We start from the raw sequence: 7,688 nt of genomic DNA on the forward strand, positions 1-7,688 counted from the left end.
CCGCGCGCCATTGCCGAGGAAAAAAGCTTGTTGTGCTAGCCAGTAAAAAAATGTTCATTTGGTCCAATATTTTAGGAAAAGGCAACCATTGTTGAGAATCAAGCGATGTACTTGCTTTTGGAAAAAGGAGGAGGAGGCCGCCGCGGGCGAGATCGATGGACGAATGGCTGGGTGAGTTTTTCCAATGGATAAGGAAAAAGGGAAGGCAGTGCATGGGCCCCACCAGCATGTGCATCGCGAGCGAGGCATCCTATCTCGCTTGCGCCATCAGTTCGCTGATTTAGATGTTTTTCTTTTTTAAGTGACATGGCTAAAAAAATCACCATGACATCAATAACATGCTAGTTATATGGTTGCATGGGATCGGACCATGCTGAGCTACATCACGAGCAAAGATGTGCGCCAACACATTGGTATGTTATTGTGGCAAAATAAGAATATGTGCGAGTTCCAAATGTCAAAATTGAAGTAAGTTAGAAGCCTAATAATAGAAATATAAAGTTTTGTTTAGATGAATTTGATCCAAAAGAATATACAAATATTATGTTCTAAAGTTGGCCACATGAGCGAGCGAAGCCGTCACTACTCCCTCCAAGATTTTTTTAGTTGGTACTCCCAGTTTTCCCCACATCTTCAGATCGTGCGATCGACCCTCCTCGTTTCCCTCGTCTCTCCCAAACCGCTAGCTGAGCGTTTTCCTCTTCCATCTGCTATTTCTCACCTCCCTCGCCTTTCTCCAAGGACCTCCCGGCTGTTGCCGCAACTAACCAGAGCCGGCGCCTAACTAGCCCACCACTCCTTGAACATGTTGCCAGAGCTGGCGCACGCCTACCGTAGATCCGGCAGCCTTGAGCTCCACCGTCACCAACAGCGGCGACAACCACATAGGCCAGATGGGATCTGGTGGCCTCAAAATGGTGGGACCCAGCAGTAGTGTTCGGCTATCAGATCCGGTGGAAGCTCATCTTGGGGCGACAACAGAGATAGCCACGCTGATTCGGTATGTTCCTCTCTTGCAAGTTGCAACTCCGGCCAGTTCCCCTCCTCCTCTCGTTCTCATGTTTTATGTATTCATGTTAGGGACTTCAGGTTGTACGAACTATTTGCAGCTCACACGAGAGCCGACCTCGACTTTGACTACAGCCAGAGGTGAAGGATTGCGCAGGGTCGGCACCCCCGCATCAACAACCTAGACGTCCGTCTCCGGCTTCATCGGCGAGCTCCAGCCGAACGACCAGAATTCTGTCTTCCTCTATGATGAGCTAGATGATGTCAAATGCACGACTACCAATGGTGGCCTCATCGGTGGTGCCATCTTGGTAAGAATTTTTTGATGTGCATAGCTGGCATACATTCACTTGTAGGGTCTATGTGAATGTCACTTACGATTTTTGTCCTCTGAACTCAGAAAATATTACTAGAATGTACGGTCATTTTGTTTGCTTAGGTTTGGCATTGTGCATGTGTTCTCTGTACTTAGATTTTTAAAGAGCATTCACATTTACGGGCCTTCCTTTTTTAGTCTTGGAGATGCACACTAGGAGATTGCTTGATTTAACTACATATGAAGAAAACAAAAGGTCAGGATCAGCTTGCTAACGTAAATGTCTTTTCAAACAGAAGTACATTAGCATTTGTGCTATCTTTTTTAGCCACTGTTAAATTATTTATGAAGCCCACAACTATTGTACAATATATAACATTATCTATGATTTAGTAGCAGGAAAAACTTGGCCTGTAGACACATGCGTTGAAACCTATATGGTAATGTTAAATATTTATAACATAGTTAAACAGTGCTTTGACTATTAGAAATGTACTTCAAACATCCATACTATAGTATGGGAGCTTGTGCTTAGGCACCAGTTTTCTTGTGGCGCTAAGAGCATAGGGTTCCAGTTCACATTATGTATTCCCGCTAGGGATGGCACTTCTTTCATTTACCTCTTTTGTCATCTGCTTGTTCTTGTTAATTACATCTTGCTCCCATACATTCAATTACTTTGCATGCTAGATAACAATATTTTGCTACTTCAATTTATATTCACTTGGTTATGTCAACATTTAGAATAAAAGGATATAAATGTAGTAATGTTCCTTTTTTCTTTCCATGTATTAATTTTGAGATGCGACTCGTCTTACGTGTTTCAACTTTAACATTCATTTCCTAATCTGACAACTACTCTTATCAGTTCTTAGCGAGTGGGAAGCAACACTGGAGGCAGTCCGAGGCGTGAGAATGATCACGATGTTAATGAGGACGTGGATGATATCTACTCCATGAGGAGATGATACATATAGAGATGAACGTTTTGACCCATATAGTGATGAGAATTATGATCGCTATAGTGATGATGGTGGCAAGTCGAACGAGCTGCATAGTCATGCAACAAAGTGAAGTTCCAAAATTTACGACAATTTAGGTTATGAGAACTGTTCGGACATGTATGGAGTATTTTTTTTGGCATTATGATCTATGTATTCTGGATGAAACACATTAGGCTTTTGATGATCTATGTGTACGCACTTGGTCACAAGTCTTGGTAAATATAATACATGTTATTTGGTCATGTGTGATTGTGTATGTATTTGAAATGCCAAAAATTAAAAATATTAGCGTGCTGAATCACACTTTTATGTTATGCAACACCACTTGGGGAAAGCAATTCGTGAGGGGTTACTAATAGCCAATGACCGGGAATCAGATTGTTGATGACTCCCTAATTTGATGATATTGTTGAATTCCCGAAGGGGTGTATCCACCCTTAGTAATCATATTAACCAATGGTTTGACATTCCCCTTGTTCATTAATTATCCCGATGGGTCAAATAAACCGTTGGCTATTACAAAAACCGACAGGAAGCAAGCACCGCCGGAAATTAAATAACCGACGAGGGACCTTCGGCTATGAGTTTCGTCAAGTAATTTGAGTAGTATGCTGGCCAAAATATGGTCGACGGCTCACCGTCGGCTTTATAACCGCTGGCCATGAAATTATCCGACGGTACCGTCGGTTATTAGTGCAATGGTCGACGAAGAATAGCCGACGGGAGATGGCTGACGGTGTACCGTCGATTATAACTTTAGTTGACGGTGAGCTTAAATAATCGACGTTAATTGCACCCTCGGTTATAATGGGATATCTAGTAGTGACTCAAAACCTGGAGACATTTTCTTATTGGAAATCATTGTGATGTGTACACGGATCATAAGAGTTTGAAGTGCATTTTCACACAGAAGAAGTTGAATCTCAGGCAAATGAGATGGTTGAAGATCATAAAGGATTTCGATATAAAGTTGCACTATCATCCAGGGAAGGCCAATGTCGTAGCAGACGCTTTGAGCCGGAAGAGTTATGCTAATACCTTAGTAATAGGAGGTTTGCCAAAGGAGTTAGCTGACGATCTCAGGGAACTCTGTTTCGAGATTGTTCCTAGAGGTTTTTCTGCAGCGATGGAAGTTCAATCTACATTGTTGGGAAAGATTCGTGAAGCTCAGAAGGATGACAAGGAAATTGCTGAAATAAAAGAGAAGATGAGTGAAGGAAAAGCCAAAGGTTTTCGTGAGGACGAGCATGGCACCTTGTGGTATGAGGACCGTGTTTACGTGCCCAATAATGCGGAGATCAGGAAGTTGATACTTCAGGAGGCTCACGACTCGCCATACTCGATACACCCTGGAAACACCAAGATGTATTTCGATTTGAAGGAGCGTTTCTGGTGGACAGGTGTGAACGACATTGCCGAGTATGTAGCCGTATGTGATGTATGTCGGAGAGTGAAGGCTGAACATCAGAAGCTAGCAGGATTACTGCAGCCTATGCCGATACCCGAATGGAAGTGGGATAAGCTTGGCATGGATTTTATCACCGGATTACCCAGGACCCGATCGGGATACGATTCTATCTAGGTAGTAGTGGATCGCTTGACCAAACAGGCTCACTTTATCCCAGTGAAAACCACCTATACCAGTGCGAAGTTGGCCAAGATATACATGACCAGGATCGTATGTCTGCATGGAGTTCCGAGGACTATTGTATCAGATAGAGGAACACAGTTTACTTCAAAGTTTTGGCACCAGCTGCACCAGACTTTGGGTACCAGGCTAGAGTTCAGTACAACTTTTCAACCACAGATTGATGGATAGTCTGAGAGAGTCAATCAGATTCTGGAGGACATGTTGAGAGCTTGTGAGCTAGATTATGGATCTAGCTGGGATGATAATTTGCCCTACACAGAGTTCTCATACAACAACAGCTACCAAGCCAGTTCGAAGATGGCACCTTTTGAAGCCTTGTATGGAAGGAGGTGCAGAACACCATTGATGTGGGATGAAGTTGGAGACTGTCAGTTGTTTGGACCGGATTTGATTAAAGAGTCAGAAGAGAAGGTTAAGATGATTCGAGATAGACTGGAGGTAGCTCAGTCCAGGCAGAAGAGTTATGTAGATTCAAAATGTAAGGAGGTAGTCTATGAAATCAGAGACAGAGCATATCTCCGTGTGTCACCACTACGAGGAGTTAAACGTTTTGGAGTTAAGGGAAAGTTAGCCCCGAGATTTGTAGGACCGTACAGTATTTTGGAACGCATGGAAGAGGTTGCCTACAAGATGGAGTTACCCGAAGGACTGTTAGGAGTTCATGATGTGTTTCACGTTTCCCAGTTGAAGAAGTGCCATGCAGAGATGGCCAATATACCCCTGAGAGATATAGTACCCCTGGAAGCAATTCAGTTATATAGTGATTTGACATATGAGGAGAAACCTGCTAAGATTCTCGAGGTTGCCAGTCGAGTTTCTCGCAGCAAGGTTATCAAGTTTTGCAAAGTTCATTGGAGCCACCATACCGAGGATGAAGCCACCTGGGAACGAGAGGATGATCTACGCAAAGACCACCCACACCTATTTTCTAGCCAACCCGAATCTCGAGGACGAGATTCATCTTAAGGGGGGTAGGATTGTAACATCCCAAATTTTCAATTTGGAATGTTATACGTAGGTCATTCATGCATATCATATTTTATTGTCGTTCGTTTCGCGATCCTCAAAATTCTAAGCAACTCAAGGACCCACGGAGAGAGTTGGGGATTTCACGTTTCTCATATTTGAAAATTTATCAAATATCAAAACAAGGATCACTTTGGTTTTAATTGTTTTTCTCTCCGAAAATATTTCATATTAAAATATATGAGAGGAGATAATATGACTTCTCCAAAATAAAAAGAATATTGGAGGAAAAATATTAAAATCAAATAAACAATTTTATTTGGATTTTATTGCTATTTTATTTGAATTAGAAAAAATACATTTTCCAAAAATTGCATTTTAGGCCAAGAAAATGTTCACTTTGTTCTAAATATTTTATTTAGACGGTGAAAATTTGTTTTGGTATTTTTAGTTTTTATTTTATTTTCTAGGATTTTATTTCGGCAAAATCAGTTTTTTTAAAAAAGTTGCTTCGGACCGACTGGCCCAAAAGCCCAGCCGGCCCACGCGTTGCGTCACCCCGACCACGAGCGGGAGTCCACCGCTCGTACGCCGCCACGTCATGGCCAACTCCGCCGCACCCCGCCGCCTTGCCCCTCCCCCACGCCACCACCCCCTCCCCTCTTAAATACCACTCCCCCTTGCCCCACATCGCCGCGCCGCGCCACCGTCGAAGCAGCCGCGCCGCCGCCGCCTTCTACCACCACCGCCGCGCCACTCAGCCGCCACCGTGCCGCTTCGCCACCGCCCCGCCGGAGCTGCCGCTCGTCGGATCCGCCGCCGCCGGTCTTTTCCGGCTAAACGGTAGAACTGTTCGGTTTTTTTATAAAACCCTAGATTCGTTTTTTTAAAATCGGTTCGGTTTTTCTCGGTTTAGCTGTTTAGCGGACGTTCATGCGTACGTTCGCTTTAATGAACGCGGTTCGTCAGTTAGCCACAGACAACGAACGTTCATTCGTTAGCCTGTTCGTTTCATTTTATTTTCCAGGGTTTGTACACGATTAATTTCGATCGAGATTTCTGTTTAACCATCTTTTCGCTCGTTTATCCAAATCAGGTGAAACAAGCGCCTAGATCTTCGTCTCGAAGCCCTCTTTCTATTTAACCAACTTGAACAAGATTTTGGTACTGTAAAATTTGACTTTAGTACATATTAGTATACGGATCTTGTTTCTTTCGTAGTTTGAGTTTCGTTGCTCCATTTGATTTGATTCTTTTTGCAAACTGGAGTTCTTCAGTTGAACTTTCTGGTTAGATCTTCTTATTTGAGCTTTACCCGTGCATCTTTGCTTGATTGCTTATGTATGTTATTGTTTGTTTACGATAGAATTCCCGGAGTGCGAAGCGTGCTACTACGAGTCACAAGGTTTTGCGGATCGTCAGCAAGGCAAGTAACACATTGATCATACTCTTTTCATACCCAGTTTTTATGCATTAGTTGCAAGCCCTCAAACACTGCATGATTAGGATGTGATTAACTTGTGGGTTTTGGGAAGTAGTTGATGAGGTAGAACCTATGGCCCTTTTATTATCAAACCCTTGGGAGTTACATCTACGCTATGCTTATATTGCCATGCTATGCTCATAGACGTGGATTGGGTTTGAGTGTATCCATGACAGATGTGAGATTGTTAATTAATGGTTAACTTAAGGTGGCTACTTAAATACACATCTGGGTGGATTGGTTGCGAGCACCTGGAGAATCCAGTGTTGTCCTAGGATATCCCGGAGTAACCGTGTGATCATCCTATGGTTCGCCACCCAGGCTCAAAGGGATCATAAGATTATTCATGCTAGAAACTTCCGTTTGCAGCCACAAGCTATTATGGGCTCTAGCATAGTTGAGTAAGTTGGATGACCTCTTCCAGTGGTAGGCTAGTAGATGTAGGGGATATAGGTTGGTACTATCTACCCAGGGTTAGAGTTAATGCTTCTGAAAGACTGTTTCTCGGTCATCCGTCTCTCAAACACCATGTAGTGCGAGAAATCCAATGGAGGAGATCGAGTATTGTGGGGAAAAGTGCGCAAACCTCTGCAGAGTGTAAAAACAAATCATGGTTAGCTGTGTCCCCGGTTATGGACATCTTGAGTATCTAGTACTTGAATTATTGATTTGATCTCATCACTCTAAATTGAATTGTTGGGCTGATAATGAATACATTAATTGGGAATGAGTTGGGGGAACCTTCTCAATGATGTTTCAACCACCATGTTAGTTAAATAAAATGTATTCCTTTGTTTTAGGGAAAAATTGGCTTCTCGCAAAAACAATATATCCTTAGAGCCTCCACCAGCCATATATGCATTGTAGTGATACCATTTATATGTTCATTACTCTACTGTGTTATATTGCCAGCATATTCCATGTGCTGACCCGTTTTCGGGCTGCATCGTATCATGTTGTAGACTTTTCAGACGAGGAGTAAGGTGCACTAGGTCGCTTGTCATGCACTCAGCTATGCCATTGGAGTTGATGGACTCATTTTATCTTCCCAGCCTTCCGCTGTTATTTATCTAGATGGCCTTAAGCCATATTTATTGTAATAAGTTCTCTTTTGAGACATTCAATGTAATAAGTGTGTGATTGCTACTATGTTATAAATCCTTCGAGTACTGTGTGTGTCAGCATTACCGACCCAGGGGTGACACTGAAGGACAGAGACTTGATCGTATGAGGTCGGGTCACTACACTCATCTAGGACAC

General features: G+C 42.9%; 1 long non-coding RNA gene across 1 annotated transcript; it reads left to right on the forward strand.

Annotated features, from left to right (window-relative positions):
• Positions 1–624: 624 nt before the first annotated feature.
• Positions 625–2,558, forward strand: LOC119327926. The gene is made up of 3 exons (XR_005158755.1): positions 625–1,000; positions 1,090–1,319; positions 2,193–2,558. It is a non-coding gene; the product is annotated as an uncharacterized LOC119327926 (long non-coding RNA).
• Positions 2,559–7,688: the final 5,130 nt, after the last annotated feature.

This window comes from Triticum dicoccoides, chromosome 7A (assembly GCF_002162155.2).
Source record: "Triticum dicoccoides isolate Atlit2015 ecotype Zavitan chromosome 7A, WEW_v2.0, whole genome shotgun sequence".
NCBI classification, from domain to species: domain Eukaryota; kingdom Viridiplantae; phylum Streptophyta; class Magnoliopsida; order Poales; family Poaceae; genus Triticum; species Triticum dicoccoides.